The 22551-nt window shown below is 39.7% G+C and overlaps 1 protein-coding gene across 2 annotated transcripts in view; it reads left to right on the forward strand.

Annotated features, from left to right (window-relative positions):
• Positions 1-508: 508 nt before the first annotated feature.
• Positions 509-22551, forward strand: part of LOC117821460 (transcription factor SOX-13-like) — a 66124-nt gene continuing 44081 nt past the window's right edge. For both annotated transcript variants that reach the window (XM_034695737.1, XM_034695746.1), the window contains exon 1: positions 509-842. The gene's annotated coding sequence lies outside the window, so the exon portion shown is untranslated. The remainder of the gene's footprint in view (positions 843-22551) is intronic.

The following is a 22551-nucleotide window of genomic DNA, read 5'->3' on the forward strand; positions in this document are numbered from 1 at the left end:
CCAGATACAGGATTCTCTACCCCTGCAGGTGGCAAACTACACACCTATGGCCAGCAGAGCCAAGATAGCATTCCTTTTGATTCACAAAGGAATATTGGGAGAGAGAAAAACAAAAAAATCCCTGAACTCCAGACTGTCCTCTGTGCTCCCGGTACCTCAGGGTTTTCCTTTGGGCACTACTTGTGTTTTCATTATTTCCAATTATTTAAACTAAAATAAAGCAACAATAACTTTGATGTGTTTGATTTATGAGTCTAAACTTGTGTAAAGTCACTGTTGATTTAATGTAACTTGTATAGGTCTGAAAGGAGAAGAAATCAATGATCAACCAATACTGATCAATATCATGATCGATGTGTGTTAATGTGACGAGCAGCCGCTGACGGTTAATCGTTTTTGCTGTTTTGTTTTGGCTCTCTCCGTGTCTCCTCCGCCAGCACCTGAAATCAGTCCTCTCCCTTTAAGGGGGAGGTGAGCGGCAGGGCGCAGCGCAGCGGACGGTGACTGGGAACCAGCGGCAGACAGAAAGTCACCGGGAGTCAGTGAGAGAGTGAGAGCAAGGCTGCGCTCTCTGACTCCAAAACATTTACGCAGCGCACCACGATTCCGCCTCTCCGTCGTCTTGACCAACATCCACCCCTACCACCACCACCTCCGCCTCCGCACAGACGTGTCTCTCCACTTCAGGACCGGAGCAGAGGAGAAGTCCGCACATGTACCGGGGCAGCTTCGGTTCCGAACCAACGCTCTCTGAACGCGGTGAGGAATTAAAGCGGGAGAGAAAGGAGGACTGAAGTTTTTCTTTGCTTTCCTCGTGGGGAGCTCAGGGCGCACCGGGACTGGTGAGTAACGGCTTGATTTTGTGATGCACTAAATGTAAAAACTGTGCTCAGTAACTAATCCTTCAAATGTCAGGATGCCCTGAGTGAAGTAGAAGTCATTGGACGTGTTTGTGTAGCGCAATATTTGCTCTCAAAACTTTCAAACGTCTCCTGCATTTCAGGTGTGGACGTGTGATGTGTTGCACAGTCACCTTTAATGGGTCGTTTTTGTCACATGTCAGTCCGTGATCTTCCAAAAACTTTTTCTTTTCGCTTTCCTCCATCACACTTTAAACCAATCAACCAGTTTCTCTTCCTCTAAAGACTCCATCAACTCCTCCGCCCCCTTTCTCTCCTGTGACATCTTTATTTTCTCCTCTGAATGTGCCAGAAATGAGAGCCTAACACTGCTGCACTGCACTGGCAGCTAACACATTATCTACTGATGGAGGATGATGATGATGAGGATGATGATGTCACTTCAGTTGGCAGATGCAAATGAGTGGATATCAGCAGGTTCACCAAGAATAGGTTCAGGCGTCAACGTTTTCCCAAAGACTTCAACACCTTCTTTTTTTCCCTCCTCTTCCTCTCCCCTCAGCTGATTTGTTGAAGTTTAAGAGTGCAGCAGAATAATTCACTCCTGAATTAATTCACTCTGCAAAGTTTCAGAACAATGGGACGTGGTGCAAGTTTTCACATTTGAAACTTATATCAAGCAAACACCTGACGGGTACGTGTTGAAGGATTGACGATGAGGTTTTTCCGAAAGGTTAAGGAAGAAGGAGTGAGTCCATCTGTACAGAAAAGTCTCCTGTAAGTGCAGCACAGGAGCGATGTAGGTCCGTGGAGCCTTAGTTCCCAGCCAAGGGAGCTTTAAAAGTGTCCAAAAAGGGTCAGAAATAAGTGTCCATGGTGTAATGTGGACCATGGATGAGGTTGTGTTGGTGCCAAAGAGACTGTCAGGGTGAACTCTGGTTAAAGATGGACACACAGCAGGTCCGGGACCAGTTCAGAGGGGACGTCTTCGTCTCAGTACAGTGTTGAATGTATGTAAAGCTGGTGGGCACTCTGTCACAGCAGGGTCACACTGGACTGTACAGTTGTGGGTTGTGTGAGTGTGTTCTGTGTTTGTGCTTGTCTTTACAGTGACTGGCTGCATACAAAGCTGTCCGTCAGTGGGGAGTCCCTGACCTTTCTTTCTGTCAATCTTCAGCGTTCTTCGCTCCTTTCTTCGCACCCCTACTGCTTCCATCACTCCTTTTGTTTTCTTTTATTCTCTCATTCTCTCTTTTATTTGTGCTGATTGTGAAAGTAATGCTGTGTCTCTGTGTCCTGTGACTTGCATGCACACGCTCCCATCATGCTCTTTGATCTGCACGGTGCAGATGTAAAGCAAAGAGCCTGTCTGTCATCAGCACTATAGAGTGTGTGTTATACATGTCTGCCCTCAAACACACACACACACGCACACGCACGCACACACACACACACACACACACACACACACACACACACACACACACACACACACATGCACACAAACACAAACACACACACACACACACACACACACACACACACACACACACACACACACAGACACAGGATAATCTCTAGGAGTGGCTTGGCATTTCACCCTTCACCTCTACCCCCCCAGCCCCCTCTTCATAGCTTTGTGTTCACAGGTGAATGGGTTCATGTTAGAGAAAGGTGACCCGGGTGCTCTCTCTATCGCTCCGTCTCTGTGGGTCAGGCTCACTGCTATCATTTCTCACATCACAAACATATGATAATCACATTTCTGATTGGCTGACAGGTGTCTCTCATAATCAGACGTCAAATCAGTCAACTGTTTCACCAACATTTCAGAATAAATTTAAATTGTTCTGCAAGGAAACAATATTTACCCTTCATGTTACTTTATCTGTTCACTCAGGTACAAACCAGTTTGTGTCTCCTGTGTGTTGCTGCTACTAAAGTCACAGAGCCACGCACTGTGCATTCCTAAAAAACAAATACTCAGCACTCTTTAAAAACTCTGACTGCTATTTAGAAGGTTTTTCCAAACCTTCAAGGACTCCTCTAACCATCTGGGTATAAAAAAATATTCCATCTGTTGCATGATAAAAACATTTTTAACCAGTTTCACACTTTGTTTTTATTTTTCTAACCATCCAAACATGGATGGTAGCCAGATTTGTATTTCTCCTCCCTCAGTTTGTAAGAACCAAAAAAACCCAGATGGTTGAAGAAGTCTTTGAAGATTTTGGAAATACCTTGAATGACCTTCAGGCTGCTTTAAAATTTAAATGTTAAGAAAGCAGTCAAATCAATGGAAATTAGAGCTGGACCAATAATTAATATGTCAGCGTCATGTGCTGAATGTTGACTCCAGGCTGATTAATGTAAAGATACCAGAAAGTCTGGGCTGATTGAAAAGTAAGTACCAGAAAGCAATGCAAAACTACACAGGAGTTTATTTGATGAATGTCAACATGTTTTTTATTTTTTATTTAATGTGTTAAAACTTTATTGTCCCAGAGGGGAAATTTACTAAAGGCAGTAGTGCAAAGGAAACTAACAAACTTTCTATGAATGAATGTTTCCTTAAGGGAATATTAAGCAATAACCAGAGGTCAGATTCTAGACTGAACACTCCCTTACTTACTCACTCCTGTCATTAAAGCTATGGTGGCCTTTAAGGAAAAGAAGCTTCTGTGATGTATGATAATTATGATCCTCCATTTGTCAAGTTTTTACCGTCCAAAACATAAATCAATGTACATTTTTTGCACGCAACAGCAACCACTCTCTTCTTCTTCGTCTTCCACCCGCAGCATCTTCATGTGCCATTCACTAAATACAAAAAGTCGTGTGATACGAGTTTATCCATTCTGTACAACAGTAGAAACATGGCGGTGCATGATGGCGGCCTCTGTGGAGCGAAACCCGCTCTTATCTAGATATTAACGACTTATTTTTAGATAACATAAACAATCTTTTTTTTATATTATGGTAATGAAACACTATTTTAAACTTACTTACGAACGTCATAGTCCATTTCTACCAAGTCTGTTCTGCTAAATTCTGCTAAATACTGTAAATACTACACTCTACATCTGTAACAGAGGTATTATTTGACCAAATATCGATATCAGTTTTCCTCTAAAATCCATGTTCAATCAGACTTTAATGCTAAAACACGAGTGTCAGACTTTTAAGCTAAAACAAATTAAAGCTGCTCCTGGATTTACAAACTCTAGATCCCTTTCTTTCCTCGGAGGGGAGTTTGATTGTTTAACTGTCCCCCCCCCCTGTGCGATATAGTGATTATAACAGTCATGCTATAATCACTGTAATGCACTGGGCAGCATTCCAATATAAAAAAAAGGAGATAGGCTCTCACTCCTCAGCTCCTGTTTGATACCCTGACCCCATGCTGTGCGTTATTTGTAACATAATTTTGAATTGCTGTGCACTCTGTGTTTTTGATATCACGTTGTAATTGGTTTGTTCGTGAGTGGATTGGTGAGAATGTGCGTGTGTGTGTGTGTACAATGTCCTATACATCGGATGGCTCCATAAGGGCAGCAGAGCAGACAAAGGTTTTTCCCCTCTCTCCTCCTGACCCCCTATATCCTCTGGACATTGTTTTCTGAATCCTATTGAAGCAAGAGTCCACAGGGGAACACCACAATGGAGAAGAGTGGTGTGTCTTTATGTCTGTGTCTGTGTTTGTGTGTTTGTGTGTGTGTGTGTGTGTGTGTGAGTGTGTGTGCGTTTCCACCTCAGCTTCAGCTTTAGCGCAGTGTGAGGCCAAGCCAATCACAGAGAACAATGCTGTGTTCAGGAAAGCCTTATGATCTCTTTAAATAAACCCCCTCTGTCTGCATTGTCTCCTCTGGAAGCATTACAAGAACTGTGGGATTCAAAACAGTCAGCTGGGTGACTGAGTGATCAATACGCCGACAGTCCACAGTTTTATCCACACAGCTGTGATCGAAACTTCAGAGCGGTCAGCGTCAGCCCTTGTTATTAAATTATGCTGCTCACTTAAAGAGCGCTTAATGAAGCTGAGGATCATGGGGCTGATCGATTATTAAAAACCATTAGTTATTAACCTCCTGCTGAATCATGTTGTATGATTGTTTAACATTGTAGGGCTGCACATTTTTCTTTCAAAGATAAAGTTTATTTTTGATTAACAACAACCACCAAGTTGAATAATGTAGTCTTTGTTTGAGCCTGTTTAATCTAAGTTCTATTTTCCTCTGTGCGTAGAGTGTTTCACACATCTGAAGACCTCGTTGTGGATGTAATTTTTACTGGTCTCTGAAATGTGACGCTAAAATAATTGACAGCTTTATTATTCAGGAAGAAAAAGTTAAGGTGCAGCTCCTAATAATGTGTAGATATTGATGATTGGTGATTTCCCCCGTCTTGATTTGGAGCCATATTCACTCTTCTTTTGAAGTTATTTTTTGGTCTTTTTTGCCTTTATTGTATGAAAGAGCTGAAGACACAGGAAATGTTAGAGTGGGGTATGACATACTGCAACAGGGCAAAGGCTGCGAGTCAAACTGTCGACCCCTGTGACGAGGACTTGGGCCTCTGTGCTTAGACCACCAGGCCAGCCTGCACCCTGTGTCATATTCAGACATATTTAATTCATCCAGGGTTGAAATCAAACCCTTCCTTTTTTAGACTTTCCCACTAGATGTTTGTTACTGAAGCTTTCTAAAGCAGGGGTTCCCAAACTTTTAAACCTGGGACCCCCAGAATATAGGTGCCAAAGACTTGTGACCCCCCACTGTCCTTCGAAGTGGTTCAATTTTGCTTCAAAATTAGTTTACCTACATGCACATGTGGCTGTGTTTCCTGTGCTGCTGTGAATTAACCTGCTGCTACAGATCCTTTTGTTAAGTAGTTGTGAGCTAACCCTAACTTTAGGAGTCAAAGGGCATCAAAGAAAGGCAGAAAACTAATGAAATGTACTTATTTGCAGGGTTCTATTTCAAGTGTAACTACTATTTTTGTCTATTTTTTTACAATAATGGGTCAAATAAGCAAGATTAGATTATAAAAAAAAAAAACATGACCCACACTTTAGGAACCCCTGTTCTAAAGGACTAAAGACAGATACTTTGATGCAGATTCATTGACAAGCATTTGACAAAGTTAAATTACAAATCTATGAAAAGTTAAGGATTTCATTTATTGTTTTAAATCTGACCACTCTGCAAACCGTAGTGATCTGAGGCCGCTGTGCATTGAAAAGCGTTTTTATTGAAGTTCATCTGTAGTCAGTTGTTGGTAGAATAGTGAAATATGACTTATAGTAAGCACAGCACTCATCCGTGTGTACTCACATGGATCACTACAATGTTTCACACTTTTTCAAAATCCTAAACTACCCTTCAGACTGGAGTAGCAGAAGAAGCAGATTTTTGTGTCATTATTCCCGCCGCTCAGATGTGTGTTTTTGACTTTCCTTTGTTTTACACGACAGTGAACCTAAATCTGTCTCTTTGAGCTGTTGGCCTCTCAAAGTGTCGCCCTTTGCTCTCAAAGGTGAGCGTTTTCTGTCTCCTCTGATCGTTTGCTGACAAAAAAGCTGTGACGGTGTATTACTAAGGTTGTTTTACATGTTGTTAATAATGTGTTAAAGCTGTTTCTGCTGAGGCTTTTGTGCTTAAGTATTTTCTCTTCTGTGACTGGTGAGAGTGTATAGAGAGAGATTATTCAGGTTAATTCTTCACTGCATCCTTGATAAGAGCGTGATGCCACAGTCAGTGTCTGTGCCTCACAATGTCCTCTTTTGCATTATGTAACAGTCTGTTCTCCTCGTGTCGAGCCTTTCTGATCCATAAAAAAACACTCTTCTGAACATCACTTTCACAGAGACAACATTTACTTACATTTATGCAAGTTCAAAAAATATAAGAGAGGTTTGTGTTCATCTTGAAGTGTAAGGTCTTTCATTTTCTTTGAATCTTTGAGGCGCACAAAGCGAGAAAGAGGAGAACTCATGATCAAGGATGTCAAAGACGTCAGAAAACGGTCTTGGTTTTTTACTTGATTGTGAAGAACCACAAAGGTGGAACAGCTTTTTGATCATCTAAAACACCTCCTCTCATCATTCCTCTGCTTTCCACCTGTTGCCCTGGTAGAGGGAGAAAAAAAGGATGACTTTTGGAACTTGTCTGGACACACACACTTCTACACACACACACACACACACACACACACACAGACACAGATGTACTCAGGGTGGCTCACGCTGGGCGGGTTATAAATAACAAGTCTTGTTGAAGTGATGGGCCATTCTCAGAGACACCTAGAGACAACTCAGCTGCACACACACTCTCTCACACACTCACACATGGCTCTGTGAGAAGCTACACACACCAGCAAGGTAAGATTCCTGCTTTGCTTGCAGCAAACTGTTTAACAAATTAACATATATATGTATACATATATATATACATATATATAGGAGGGAGATTTGTTTGCTTTGTGCTCACAAGGTTGAATATGTCAGAGGCGTTGTGTGTCTTTGTTGTCTGTGTCTGTGCGTGTGTGAGTTAATTTGTGTATTAAGAGGTTTGTATTCTTAAAGGCTGATGATGAAGAACAGGCGTTATAAGTCACTCTTTGGAAGATCTCACTCCGTCCTGCACATGCTGCAGCAAAGTGCATGTGCGCTGTGCCAGCTGTGCTTTGTATGTGCACTCACTCATCCATGAATGCTGTCATAAGCTCATAATAAGGCGGGAGTCAAGCCTGCGCTTTCTGCCGTGGCAGGCGATTTATCAACTGTTGTAAATCAGTTTTGACGAAGAAAGAACGGAAGCATCCTTGAATGCTGCCCTGCGTTTCTCATGCCACTTTTGAACACTTTCTAATCCTTAAGAAAAAAAAAGTAAACAGTGCTTGAGTGTTGAGAACTTTCTCTCCGTGTGTTTGCACGCCTGTGGTAAAGGCTCGGGCGTTCATTCAGCACGCGATGTTAAGATGCAAGCTCCTACAGGACCAAGGTGTGTTTCATTAAATACAGAGCTGAGCGGGAAGCTTTTGTTTGGAAGTATGCGCCTTTTTTATTCTGATGTTTGTCAGAGCAGCATAACTACAGGTTTCTTTTGTCTCATTGTTCCCTTTATGCTCGTCATATAACGGCCCTGTATTGTTTAGCAGTCAAGACATGAATGAGCAGGTTTATGTGCGACTGTGAACCCTGTGAAATATGCCTCTTAACCCTTACAACTCTGAAGTGATTAGCCTCAACCTATATTTACAATTTGAGCTTATGTTAAGTACTTTTTGAGTATCTTTTAAAATATGTCTTTAAAATCTGTTAAACCTGAGGCAAACAAATGAGTAATGCAGAAACCAAAAGATAAAGATATTGACATTTAAAACTAATAAAAAAATTCCAACAGATATTTTTTGATCAGAAATTGCCATATAAACGCAAACATTAAAACATTGATCATGTTTATTAATTCAGAAACATACACAATCTTTTAACACTCAAGATTTTCTTTACAAGTTTTAAAGAAAGGAGTTTTTTTTTGTGTTTAGTTTTTGAAGTTTTTTAAGTGTTAGGAGTTTGTGATGTCGATTCTTGGGAGTATCTTTAAATGCTTCTCATCAAAAGAATCCGTCCAACCTACAGTTTCTTCAGGTCTTCTGTAAGTTCTGTTCTTGCTCTTCTGCTTATTTAAATTAAAAGAGGTCCATAAGGTCAATCTAAATATGCGTATGAAAACAAGCCTCATGATGCACGCACATTTTCACCATTCTTTAAACTCAACATAAAGTAATGCAAACTCGTAACGTAATGCAACACAGGCCTTAGGTTTTGCAAAAATGAAGAATGCTCTATCTCTTATATTCTATTCAAGATTGTGTTTAACAGCATCATTAAATAATGATTTAAAAATGTGCTGCTAAAGGGCTCATTTTAAGCAGGATAAAAAAGACAACACAGAGTCAGCTGCCTGCTTCTCAAGGTTGGCGGTTCGATCCGAGCTCCCACAGTCTCAAGAAGAAGTGTCCTTGTGCAATACACTGAACCCCAAATTGTGACATAAACAGCCGTGTGTGAATGTGTATGAATGAGATGAGTTAATGGCAAGGCAAGGCAAGTTTATTTATAAAGCACCATTCATACAAGAGCAATTCAAAGTGCTTTACAGAGTTAAAAACCAAAACCAGACCAGTAACAATCAACAAAAACATACAGCAAACACTTCAAACATTTAAATTTTATATGCGGCCAGTTAGATCTACTCTCTCTCTCTCTGTGTACTTATGTAACTTAAAGTACATAGTTAATAGTGTTTGGTCTTATTATTTATTGAAATTAGGAGGGATTATTCTAAATAATCAGCCCCTTCACTGCTCTGAAGTCCGTAACTTGCAGAGTCTTAATGTCCCGCCGGACACAGACTCACAACTGATCTTGTCTTAACTATAATGAACCTTTAATCATTCGATTCATCTCAGAACTTCTTCCCTAGGATTAAGACAACTGATTGAATTTTTGCTGCTGATGGTTCCTGACTAAAAAAGCATCCTCTACCATCAGAGTGTGGACTTGTTGTAAAAGGCTGTATGTGACGAGGACTGTAAACATCAGAAGACTAAAATGACGATGACGACAAGACAATTAATCATTTAAAAATCTTGTGTGATAGTTTCTCCAAAGAATGAAACGTAGAGATGGATGCGAACCTTGTGATTATACTCGTAAAAAGTAAGAGTGAGACAAATGTAAGAATAGTTATTGTCATTTTACACTTGAAGGATGACAGAAAGACCTGTCGACACTCTTTGCTTTTGACCTTGTTTCAGCTGCTTTTTACTTTTCAGTGTTGGCCTACAGTTTTGGATTTGCATCATAGAGGAAGGCACAAACAGATGATGTTTTGTTCACTGTGACTAAAAGTTAAGGTATGATCGGCTCGTTGCCATCCTGTTCCAACAGATTTGTTTATTTCTGTGCTGATCATGAGAATTCACAAACTCTCTATTGATGCTCGAGCTTGGCACACACACATAAACGTACTCGTTTCCTGATTAATTTACATGACTTTCCTCTGAGACACGCGACACCACACTGTTGTCACAAGAAACCCTATGTTGTTTTTTTCTGAATACAAACCCCCATTCTGTACCTGTGTTATGTGTGTGAGTGTGTTTGTGCATACTTGTGGGGTCATTTGCAAACGACTAAAGAGCGTTTGTTTGCTGACAGCAGTCCAGAGGCATGATTTGCGTCCATTTAAAATCCGTGAAGTCTAAAGCGACAGTGGGCCATTGTGTGTCTGCTCAGTTTGAGGTGGTTGCTTGTTTGAATCTGACAACAGCTGCAGCAGACAGACAACATATCAAACATGTCTGCTTTGACTCCTCTCTGAACTGTTTAATGACCACAGCTTTACCTTCCATGCTGTGTTGAGGTGTTAGATATCTTTTTGATTAATCAGATCTCTTATTTTGTCAGTCCATCATAAAATAAGATATGTTTCTGACTTCACATTTAGGTCCTGTGCAGTTTAGGTCCTTTTCGTGTCATTTTTAAAACTCTAAATCATGGATGTGGATCAGTTTCATGAAGGAAAATAAACAGAAAGTATGTAAAACAGTATCTTACTGTGTCAAAAATAATTTGGAAACTAAGTTGTGTTGGATGTTTCATTCTGTGTTCAAGTGATGTTATGGTGCCGTCCTGCTATACATGGCAGCTACCAACCCAAAATTGAATATCTATGTAAGCAGCTGGCTGTTGCTCCTGTGCACACTCTATAAAATGATATGCTGGCTCAATGTAAAAAAAAATGTGGTAACAATTTGCATGGATCTTTTTAAGTCACATCAACTTGGCCATTATTGCGTAAATGCAACAAGACTTCTCTAGTTAGGCAAACTCTATTACTTTATTACAAACAACATGATTTGCTTTGTACTTATTCTAACTTATTCTTTTACTTTCATTCTACTCAAAAATGTCCATGCAAATTGTTATCTTCATTTTTTTCAGTACGAGTAACTTATTTCTGTACATCAGAATAAATTACACATTGAAATTCCAGTTTTATGATCAAACTATTTATTAGAACAGGGGTTCCCAAAGTGTGGGTCGGGACGCCCTGGAGGGTCGTGAGACAAATGGGGGGTCTTGAGATGTCTTCCAGGATGTTTTATAGTAAGAAATATAGACCAAAATCGTAGCTGAACTTTGAACCTTGAAAATAGAAAATGTAATGAGTTTTCTGCCTTTCTTTGTTGCCAGATGACTTTTCAGTTTAGGGTTAGCGAACAGTTAATTATCAAAAGCATCAGTAGCAGTAGGTTAATTCATAACAGCACAGGAAACACAGCTGCATGCTCATGTAGGTAGGCTAATTATCTGCAGGCCAGCTAAATTAAGCCACATTAAATCACTTTGAGGGACAGTGGGGGTCTTGATTCTTTGGCACCTATATTTTGGGGGTCGCGGGCTGAAAATTTTGGGAATCCCTGTATTAGAACACCATGCATCCTATTTGCCAGGACTGACTGCATATTGACATTTCAGCACACAACTGTGGCCTCAATAAGATAAAATACATAAAACTGTAAAACTGTCTCAAAAAGACGGAATATTTTGACGGTCATGCTGGTAAGACTGATTTGAGTTCTTTTGTGTGAAGGTAATAGTTCTGTTTTTTTAGTTACAGGGCGTGACAATCTCTCCCAAACTCTTCCAGCATCGTACTCGGCCTTATGTTAAAGTGAACGGCTTCTCTGGCTTTAAAGCGCTTCACTCTCCCACACTACATATGCTATTCTTGAAAAGAGGCAACACATACAACTTTAGTTTCAGAGAACAGTTCTATCTCATGAAACAGGGAGACACTGAAGCTATTAGCAAACATTCATCAAACAGAAAATTTGTTCGGTAATATTTTCAGGGGTGAAAGAACCCTCAATTCATGTTCCACAGAGACACGTAGACATATCACAGAATACTGTTTAGTTCAGAATTAGTTAACTAGTTTTTCTTTTAACATGGGGGATATGAAAATGATTTTGTTCAGCCATGTTTTTGTCCACTTGAAGAATGTACTCTGTTTGAGCACAGGCTCGATCTCCTGAGGGAAACATTTGTCCTGTAAAGCTTTAAAATGCTTCGCCATGTTTGAATACTGTCTCAGAGTCCGTCCGGTAGTCTAATGTACAGCGTAGTTTTAAAGATTTTTCGATTCCAGCATCGACCATTTGCTGCATGTCCTCCCCCGCTCTCTTCTCCCCACATTTCCTATCTCTCTTCAGCTGTCCTGTCCATTAAAGGCAAAAGTATAACTTAAAAAAAAAGAAGGATGGGTGTTTTAAAGAAAACTGCTCCACAAAGTAAAGGTGAGCTGCAGCACGTGTATGGTACGTCTCTGTAACACTTTGAGGGCCCCTCTCTGGTTGAAGGTTGGCTTTAGGACTTGGTGCATGGTTTCATAAAATATTTTAATGTATCCATCTTAGGTATCCATTTTCTCCTGCTTCCTGAGGAACTTCTTATACATCTTTCCCGTTGTTTTCTCCAGATCACTCCCTGCTTTTATCTCTATTGCTGCGTCTTGAATGTGCGTCTCTGTTTGGATTGACTGGCTCTTGACTTTGACTCTTTTGTATGTGATTGACTCTTTTGTTGGAGCTTTATAATCGCTAACAAAAGAGTCTATAGATTAAAAAAAAACATTTTATCCATCAGTGCTTCTTGTATGTGTTCCTATTTCCAGACTCGTATATATATGTGTAAGCCAGCCCCCTGAACCTGCCGAGCCGGGCAGCATGTCATTATGGTGGGTAGCCGCCAACTTCAGACATGATCCCCGGCTTATTGGAGCTGGTTAAGACCTATGGCACTAAGTTGTTTGGAGCATAAGCAGCTATACTAGTGAAACCCGCACACACAGAAATACACACACACAGCAAAGACCTCCTGCCGTTCCTCAATGCTGAGACGAACAGGCCCTCAGCAGAATCACCTGTTGTGCTCCTTACTGCTCAAAGGCGTTTCCATAGTAACACCTCAGAGCCTTGGCCCCTTGGTCTATAAGACCCTCAGCAAACATAGACCCCCACCACCACCATTACAAACTCCATAAAACACACACGCACGCGCACACACACATACGTCGCACACACGTGGGTGCTCTCAAGAAGCCGCAGTGAATGGAGTGAGGATATAAAGTGTGCCGGGCTAAAGGAGAGAGCACATTGTGAGGGTCCGGACTCCTTTGTCTGCACTAGCCTCAAGGAGTAGGGGGTGGGAAGGGTGTGGGGGTGGGGGGTCTTTGTGAAGAAAGAAGAAAAAAAAAGTGGCCTTTATACACATCCTTTCTTCTCTTTCTCTTGTTCTATCTCTTTATTGGGAGTGTGTTTTGTCTTCTCCCCCCTCGCCTTCCCCTCATCCTCCTCCTCTCTGATAAATGCCACAGTAGCCTTTCGCTAGCCGCCACAATAGACGACCTGTTTCCGAGAACGAGAGGGGGGGAGAGAAGGAAAGAAAGAGGGATGAGAGGGAGGGAGGCATGAAAAGAAAAATGGCTGCCTTTTAACCTGTGCCTCTGAAAAGCAGAAGAATAAAGCGGCCACGACTAAAGCCAGAGTCCTGTTCCCCCCTCTTTTCTCTCTCCTCCGTGTCTTTGTGAAGGGCGCAGTTGTGTCATCAGCCTATTTATACATCTTATTTAGAAAGCCTTTGACAGAGAGAGAGAGAGAGAGAGAGAGAGAGAGAGGGAGAGGGAGATGCTCATGAAGTGAACTGCAGCAGGATGGAAACAGAGCAGACATGTTGAATTATTTTGATATAGAGATCAGAAGATATGAATTACATAAAGTCAGAACAGAGCATTGCAATGAGTTATCTCCAACTTCACAAGCTGTCACTGACTTATTGCGCTTTAACTTTTAACAGCACTTGACATTTATTCAAGCTCACAGATCAGAAGATAAGGAAGGAGTGCAGATATATTATCATCTGTACTAAAAGGCGCAGTGAGGAACTTTCATGTTGAATCTGGTGACCACTTTGAACAAAATCGGTAGCGTTCTTTATTGATGAAGACTTTCCCATGAGCAAAGAATTGGCTCTAAACTTTGTAAAATCAGATTTGTTTGCCTTAGCTAACTTACAAAAGGTGAGAGACATACCGGATTAACATTACCCGTCACAGCCCTGGTGTCATGATGTGTCCCAGTAAGTAACCCAGGGTTTTAACCAGAACCAAAAATTCAACCATATAACATCCCTGTATGTTTAAGAATTGATTTTAAGATTATATTTATTACTTTTTAAACTCTACATGGACTTATTCCTAGCTATATAGCAGACCTTTTAGTATCTTATAACACGTGCATTAAGATTCTGGGGGCAGAGGTTCATTGTGCATTCCAAATACAAAAATGAAAACGAAAGGGGACAGGGCGTTTGCAGTGAGGAGTCCAACACTCTGGAACAATCAGGCCGAGGAGATCAGGTCTGCTGAGTCAGTGAGCTCTTTTAAATCTCTTCTGAAAACATACTGTTATTGTACAGCCTTCCCAGATTTGATCAGAATTTTATTTTATTCTGTTTTATTTTTTAATTTTAACCATTTTAAGTTATATATATATTTCTTAAGTTTTCGTTTAGAGTTATTTTAGGGGAATTTTATGTCTTTTGAAATATGTTTTATTTATTTATCTTTACTTGTGTGATTTTATGAACTGCCTGTTTTATTTTGCTGCCCATTTAAAGCACTTTGTAACTTGGTTTTTCAAAAGTGCTCTACAAATAAAATTATTATTATTATCATTAAATGTCTAAATAACATAAAAATGCACACGGTTAACTCTTTAGTCCTGAAAGAACAGCACATTCACTTGCTAGCATGAACATTAAATTCGCAGAAATTTAGCTGTCTGTCTAAAACATACTTCAACAGAAAACATACTAATCCTGCTCCAGTATCAGACATGAGGACAAATATGATGTAAAAAAAAGTTCTCCCCCCACTTAATAACTCCTTTCTCACTACCAGACTTTACCAGCAGAGCTCTAAACTGAGACACTTCAGTGAGTGTTAAATATTAACTTTAATGATTTATGCTGCAAACATGTTTTATTTTATTTTTTATTTATTTATTTTATTTTCTATATCTTAGATATTCTTATATACATGAACTGATTACTCATGATAATGTTGTTTTAGATTTAAGAAAGAGTCTGAGTTTGCAAACTAAAAGTAATTTTAACAGTAAGAACGAATGGATGTACATACGCTCTTGGATTGTGGTGGAGTTATATATATATATATATATACTGTATTATTGGGGGGAATTTATTTGTTCAAGCAGCTTACAACATGGAACATGAGAGTACGACAATGTGCTTACATAGTTAAAATAAATAAAAATGAATTAGTAAATTAAAATAAATAAATAATAAAATAATAATAGTAATAATGATAAGGTGAATATAAAATAAGATAAATATAGTAAATATAACATATACACCATGTACACTTCTATCTTATGAATTGATAGTAAGGTAAGGATAAAAAATGCACCAGGTTTTTACGAGCATACACAGTATGAAAAACACAGTTTGTGGGTGTGAATCATAAATGATGACCCGGGAAGACAGATCATAGGAAAAGGTCACAAAGTAGCTGCCATGTAGGGAAATGAGTTGAAATTAGATAATGTGTATAATGACGTTGATACTGGAGTATGTTTGGATCAGTTAAAAGCTCTCATGTAAAGGAGCTTAGAGTAACACCGGGGAGAGTTGATTAAAAACAGGTTTGTGTTTGGTTTATGTCTCAGCTCAGTTCCACGATCACTGACAGACTGGTGTTTAAGTTTTGCAGCTAGGTTTCTGATACAACTTCTGTTTCTCATCCCTCAGTTATCATATTGAACTTTTTGATTAACAATGTTTATTTTTTCATTAACATATATTCTGTGAATCCTCTTCTCCATGGTTTTCCCTGCACTGCACCTTACTCTGCATATTTGACTTAAATACATCAATGTGTAAAATAAAATATTAGATGATGTTAAGGCCTTGATGTGGTGGAATAATTTCCCATTAAAAACCGTACGACCATAACAGCGTCTAACAACATATTAGGCATGCAGATATAGATTATTTTGAGCAGGTAACCAAAGACCAATAAGTACCTGAACCTGATGGCTTATACTGATGAGATGAATGCTAATTTTCCCTACGTATTCATACTAAAGAAGTTCAATGTGTAGTTTATCAAAACCGGAAAGCTGTAAACTCAGCATACTCACTGAACTAACATCAGAGCTCCACATGTCCGAGCTGAAACATAGTTTGCTGATATTGTTTTAGATCAGACGGAAATGTTTGCGGAGATTGGTGACAGGTGGGTCATCTAGTGCAGAAGCTTTTGGTGATTATGTCATTAAATGCTAAAGCTTACAGTTTTCAAATTGAATCTGTACTGAACTTGGTGCTAATGCTAGTTGTGGCTACTGCTGCTTTGTATTTCTTCAATACCTCTTATTTGCTATCAGATGCCACTTTCACTCTTGTTGCCGTATGTTGCTCTTCTGCTCTGCATGTGACGACAGATTGTATACCACCACTTACAACGTGGGAATGTGAAGGCTTGTTAGTTTGTTAAAGCCAACACATGTTTTAGGTTGTTTTTATTAGATAGAATTGAGATATCAGCACAATAAGTAATTGAAAAAAATCCCATTATTGGCCGATACTTATTAACTTCAATAAACGTCTGTTTAGGTCACAGATAGATAAAAAGTCTTTCAGTGATGATTTTTGAATTTCCATCCCAGTCTTGCATTCATATTTCTGTGCTCCTCTGTGTTTGTCTTTTGATTGGCTTCTGCTGTCTGATACATTCGTACACGATACACCGATCTTGATAACATGCTGTTTAAATCGATCGACATGCAGATGATGCTGTGCTTTGTTTGACTTCATAAAATGTGCACAGCGTCACAGCTCTGTCAGTTTCTGATTTGAGATTGACTACTGCCTCTCATTACATTTTATTTCTTTGTTGATGTAATGATAGGATTCTCTACAGTCTCTCTTTAACAATATTCCTCCAGCATGCTCCATAACCAAAAAATGTGCTTATTTGTGGTCATCTTTTATATGAATATAAGTTGTATTTAAACATGCCTTTGCTCTGCGATACATTTTGCTACAGGTTTGTTTTACTTTTTGTCAACTTTTTTGGTGCTCAAGCTACAAAAAAAGAGATTAGTTCTTTTTTTCTTTTTTTTTTTAGCACTTCAATTTCAAATTATATAAAAAGTGAGCCATGTCTTGTTACCAGGAACACTCATCCTGTCGTATTGTTTCTTGTCTTCTTGACACTGAAACGCTAATTCTGCTGAAAATCACAGACAATCTGAGCTTGAAAGCACTGCATTAAAGCAGCAGCAGTCCTCCGCTGTCTGGAGAGGCTGTGAACTCCGAGCGGTGCACTTACCTCCAGTCCTGCACCTGTTGACTGGGAAGATTACTGGACACACTTCTCAGAATCTTTTTGACACCACTTAAAAAGTCCTCAGTTTCTTCAGAGATATATCTGTCCTTTTAACACCTTTAAAAATAGTCCTGCCATGTTGAATGAGTACATAGAAATATGAAGACAGCTCTCCAAATCATCTCCTTATACTTTTAGAGAAACATTCAGAGATACAACTTCTCTGTTTTATAAGGGTAACAGTAAAATCCTACATTTCTTCTATTAATAATCTCCCACTGTTGTTAATTGAATCCTGTCGATACGGTCGATATCTCTTGGCTTATAGCAGAGTTAAACCCTCATGACCTCTACATATAGGGCTGCACATGTTGAAAAAAATGATATTGTGATATTTTTTCTTTCTGTATTAGAGGAGAGGCATTTGACATAAACACAAGGTACTTGTGTTGAAAAAAAGGATGAGAGCTCAGTGAAGAAACCCACCCCACTATGCTCTTTACTGATATGTTTAGTAGCCTACCCCATGGCTCCTGATGTCCCCCAAAGCCTGAGATAGAAAGGACAGATGGGGAGCGAGAGCCAGCACATCACTGGGGTTATCAAGTGGGCTCCTCCCTTCACTGATGTTTCCTTTAGTTGGGCCCATGACACCTCAGATACCCCTTTTTCACCGAGGCAGTTTCAGGGCCAGTTTGGAGCTGGTGATCAATTGAAAACATTTTTTTGTGCTTCGACTGCGAGAGAACCAGGTTCCAGAACAGCGCCAACTGTCTGCTGGTCTAGAACCGCGAACTGCTCACGTCAGGGGTGAGGGACAGGGGTGCGAGGGGTGAAGTCGCCGTCCATGTAAAGCACGACAACTAGCACAGAAGTGTTGGTAAAGTTAGATAAGTTCTCTTCGGGACCTCATGTGATTACGAAGAGCCAGGAGCAACACCAGCAAGCATGCTACGTTGTCCGCCACTGTTGTTATTGTGAGGGAAAGTTTGCGCTAGCGCTGCTGGGAAAAGCGGTCACATAGATGTGACGTCATGACTTGGCTCTTCCACGGGCTCGAGCGGGTGGAAAAACAAACTGGTGCCGAGTACATTCGCAAGTTCAACCAGCTCCGAACCAGCGCGAGCACCAGCCCGGGACTAGAACCAGGTTCATGATGGTCGAAAAGGGGTATTAGAGGCTAAACAGTTAACTCTGGCACCCCAGACCAACCCCCCTCCATGCCAGCTCCCACTGTCCATCATATCCACCAGCAGAACACCCCAATTTATAACCCAACCCCTACAGTACTGCCACGTTCAACAGACCCAGGCTCCGTACATGCAAGCTCCAGGTAGTGACAACACTGATACTACCTACTCTAGCACCTGGCCCCTAGCAGCCCCCACCACCCAACACACAACAAGAAGAGTCTGCAGCTAAATATAAGAAGACATGGGAGGCAGAGCCAAGAAGACGGCACAAGAAGGAAGAGAGTAGAGCTGGAACAACACTTATATCATAAACTTCACTAACAAATCAAATTGATTAACTGAAAAATCATCCAATGATGTTTAAAGTTGGATGTAATCTGTGTTACAAAAACTCTCTGTCTTCTTATGCATGTCATTTTTACAACACACTTCAGTTGTAGTCACTGAAAGTAAACACTCTGTGGTCTCTTAAGTGGTCCGTTCAAGTACCTTCAACATTATTGAGCACTGTGATGAGCAGGAATACATAGGATAAAAATAAGTCTCTCTTAATGTTTGTCTGGGTATATTCTTGACCACAACACTATATGTTCTAACTTGTCTGGGCTTCACTTGTTGAGTGAGGTTAATCTTGAAGGGAAAAACACAGCTGACATGAAAAAGAGTTGCTATTTGGATTAGCGAGCTCTGTTTTCATGCAGCCACACTGCACAACTCAGAGGAAGTACATGTGTGATGTGAGTACATCAGGGTTAGATCGAGTGACTCATCATTACTGTTCTCCTTCACGAACTTTCATGATTTTAAATGATGACAAGACCCTGTTAAACTTGTCCACCCTGAAGGGGGTTAATGCTCACCATACATTAACCCTTTTTACCTGACTTAACAGCCAAACAGATTGAGACTAAGTGTTGAGGCTAAGTTAAACAATGTTATATTGATTTAAAAATGACCTGTGTCTGCAGCTAAAAGTCCCTCAGATTCAGTGGTTGGTAGTGCTTCTGTAGTAATGATATTCTTATCAGCTGTTACTGATCAAATTAACATTAAACTTTTGCAATTTTAATCAAGGTAAAGTCTACATTTTGAACTGTTTTCTGTGATAAATCACGTTAAACTTACATTTTCATTCACAGTAAAGTCTCAACATGAGCACCACTTATAAGTCCCTCTCCTCTGTGACTTTACTGCATTTTCTTCTCACTCAGTTGGTCCTGTAACTTTGCCGAAGCAGCTCATACTGTGATGCAGTTTGTGGTTTCTTTGTGTCTGTCTTCTTCAATTTGGTCGACGTCTCTTTCACTGCACTGCATGTGTGTTTAAAATCCCTTTCTAGTTTTTGTGCAGTCTTTCCTCCTCGTTTCTTCTTGAGAAAAATATTAAAAACATCCTCCATGTTGTTCACCAATGCTGTCGGAAACTGATGTTTTGCACATTGTCATCAGAGAGAGGTGAAGTCATAAACTAAACAAACATGACGGACATTTCAGATATGATATGACATGTGTGATCATGTTGTCCCTGGCATCGCTCTCACTATTCAGAATTAATTAGCGTTGTTTGAAGGTTCTGACCAATCAGAATCAAGAATTAGACACAGCCGAGTAATTAGTAAGAGGCTAATAAATATCATGCAGGGCCGACAAAGCCTGACTCAGTTCTGTATCAATAAAAAAAAAAAGGGCTGCAGCCCAAAAAAGAAGTGTATCTAAATGACCTCCTGACAACAGACGGGAGTCTCAGTGGTTGTGTTTAAGAAATGAACCATGATCAGGGTGAGTCATGTGCAGCCTGTTCACTTCATTCTTTTTTAATACTTAAGCCGATCAGTTCTGCAACAGATGATACTGCAGGGAGGAACAGGAGAAAATGAAGTACAGAAACCCAGAACTGAAACTCCAGTGGAGCTGATTTCTGCTGATAAGTCCGACAAACTGATGAAGAAAAACTGACGATTATAACCCCGGTGTGCAACCAGCGTATGAATCCTGAAAACACAGCCGGTCTTAAAACTTCAAATCAATCTGTGATGTTTTGACTGATTAAGTATTAGCATTACTAGCAGTATTGTAGATAACTTATGTCAGTTCAAATCTAAAGCATGATCTTTTTTTCACCTGTTCTCCCTTTTGATTTGCAAAACTGTCTTGACAACACAGAGCTGTCTGTGTTGTATTAATGTTGTACCCTCTGAATCTTGTGATGTAAAGTGTTCCCCAGTGCCTACAATGTAATCCTGATATCCTTACAAACTTAACAACCTAGGTCACATTAATTAAAAATTAAACTGCATCATTAATAAAAAATAATAGTAATCTGACATGTATTGATAAACACAGAAAAAACATCCCTGTTAAAACATTTGTAGTTTTAGTTCACAGTTCCCAGAGTTGAATATTTCTGGATGTTTCATATCGCAGCTTAACAGTGGTGATTGAAAAGGAGTTGCAAGTCTACATGTATAAAAAATACAGCAATATTTTGTCTTTTTATAATTTATCATCCTTAACTTGGTGTCAAGAGTGAGCAAAATAACTCACTGCACACAGTTTAGTGTTTAGTTATATTTGAAATCTGAAGTTTGGATTTTAAATTGTTGTTTCCTGAAGGTTCCTGAAACACTCTGACTGTTTCTCCCTGCTAATGATGATGAACTCTAACCAACTAGGGATGCATGATAGAGGAGTTTTGAAGATTTTGATGTATATATACTTGCTTTTTTTATTAATCAGAATCAGAATCAGAAATACTTTATTTATTCCGGGAAGGGAAATTACAGAGCTCTTATAAACAGTATGAAAGATAGATGTTAATAGAAGAAGGAATAAAATAAGATCAAATAAAAATAGAGTAAAATAAAATCAGGATCAAATAAGATAGAATAAAATAAAAATAATAATAAAGTATATACAGATGCGCAGGGAATGAAAGTATACAAGGATGTTAAAGGGGCAGGGATATTGCACAGTACAGGAGTACAGGACATTGTTCAGGGATCAGAGGGAGGAGTTGTACAGTCCGATGTCCACAGGCAGGAATGACTTCCTGTGGCATTCTGTAGTGCATTTAGGGGGAATGAGTCTTGCACTGAATGTGCTCCTGTGTTTCACATTATTATTATTATTATAAAGAACTACAAGTCTGTCCTGTTCTAGAATGTAAACGGTACTCTTATTGTGACAGTCCATTTGTTTCAGAAAGCGATTAAACAAAACAAACAACATTTGATTCTACCTTAAATGATAAACATATTCTTTATCAAATATTATAATGCAGAATTATTGTCGCTGCTTTATTTCTCATCTTTGTCGAACGGGGGAAGTGGAAGCCGCTGACGAGTTCTTGCTGTGTTTGTTCGTTCCGACTTTTCAGAAACTCCTGGTGGTGTTCAGGATGACCATTCTTGAGATGCACAATTAAATTTGTAGTGTGAAAGGAGGGTTGTTGTGCTCCTCCTCGCATCAGCTGTGCTTTACAAGCAGTGCAAATAGCTTTTTTGCTACTACACTTCAAAACGCTGACATACTGAAGCTCATTGTAGGCATGCAGAAACTGTCATCATGTACATGTAATTATTGCATCACATTATCAGCTGTTCATATCTGCCATCATTGCTTTTATCAGCTGATATGGATAAATAATATCATGCATCTCTAACCAGCTGTAACTTCTCTTGATTTTTTCTTCTACCTTCTCCTGCTTCTCTAACTTTTCCTCTCCTCTCCTGTCAAAGCTGGGCTGTTCTGATGTTTTGATTCCTTAGTAAACTTCATTTGTATCCTCTTCCTTGTCTGATTTTTGCATTAAACACTTGACTAGTTTTCCCCCTGGCCATGCATCAATATGTGCAGTGTGTCTGCTGCTGAATGGATGCAGTTCTTTTCATCCTAAACACATTTTACCTCCAATTTTAGAAACCCTCTTTATTAAACATTAAACCTAAAACTTTGTAGATCAAATTAATCTTGCTGGCTTTTTATCCCGTAAACTAAACTCTGTGTTGAAAGTGAAACC

This window comes from Notolabrus celidotus, chromosome 1, assembly GCF_009762535.1.
Source record: "Notolabrus celidotus isolate fNotCel1 chromosome 1, fNotCel1.pri, whole genome shotgun sequence".
Taxonomy (NCBI): Eukaryota; Metazoa; Chordata; class Actinopteri; order Labriformes; family Labridae; genus Notolabrus; species Notolabrus celidotus.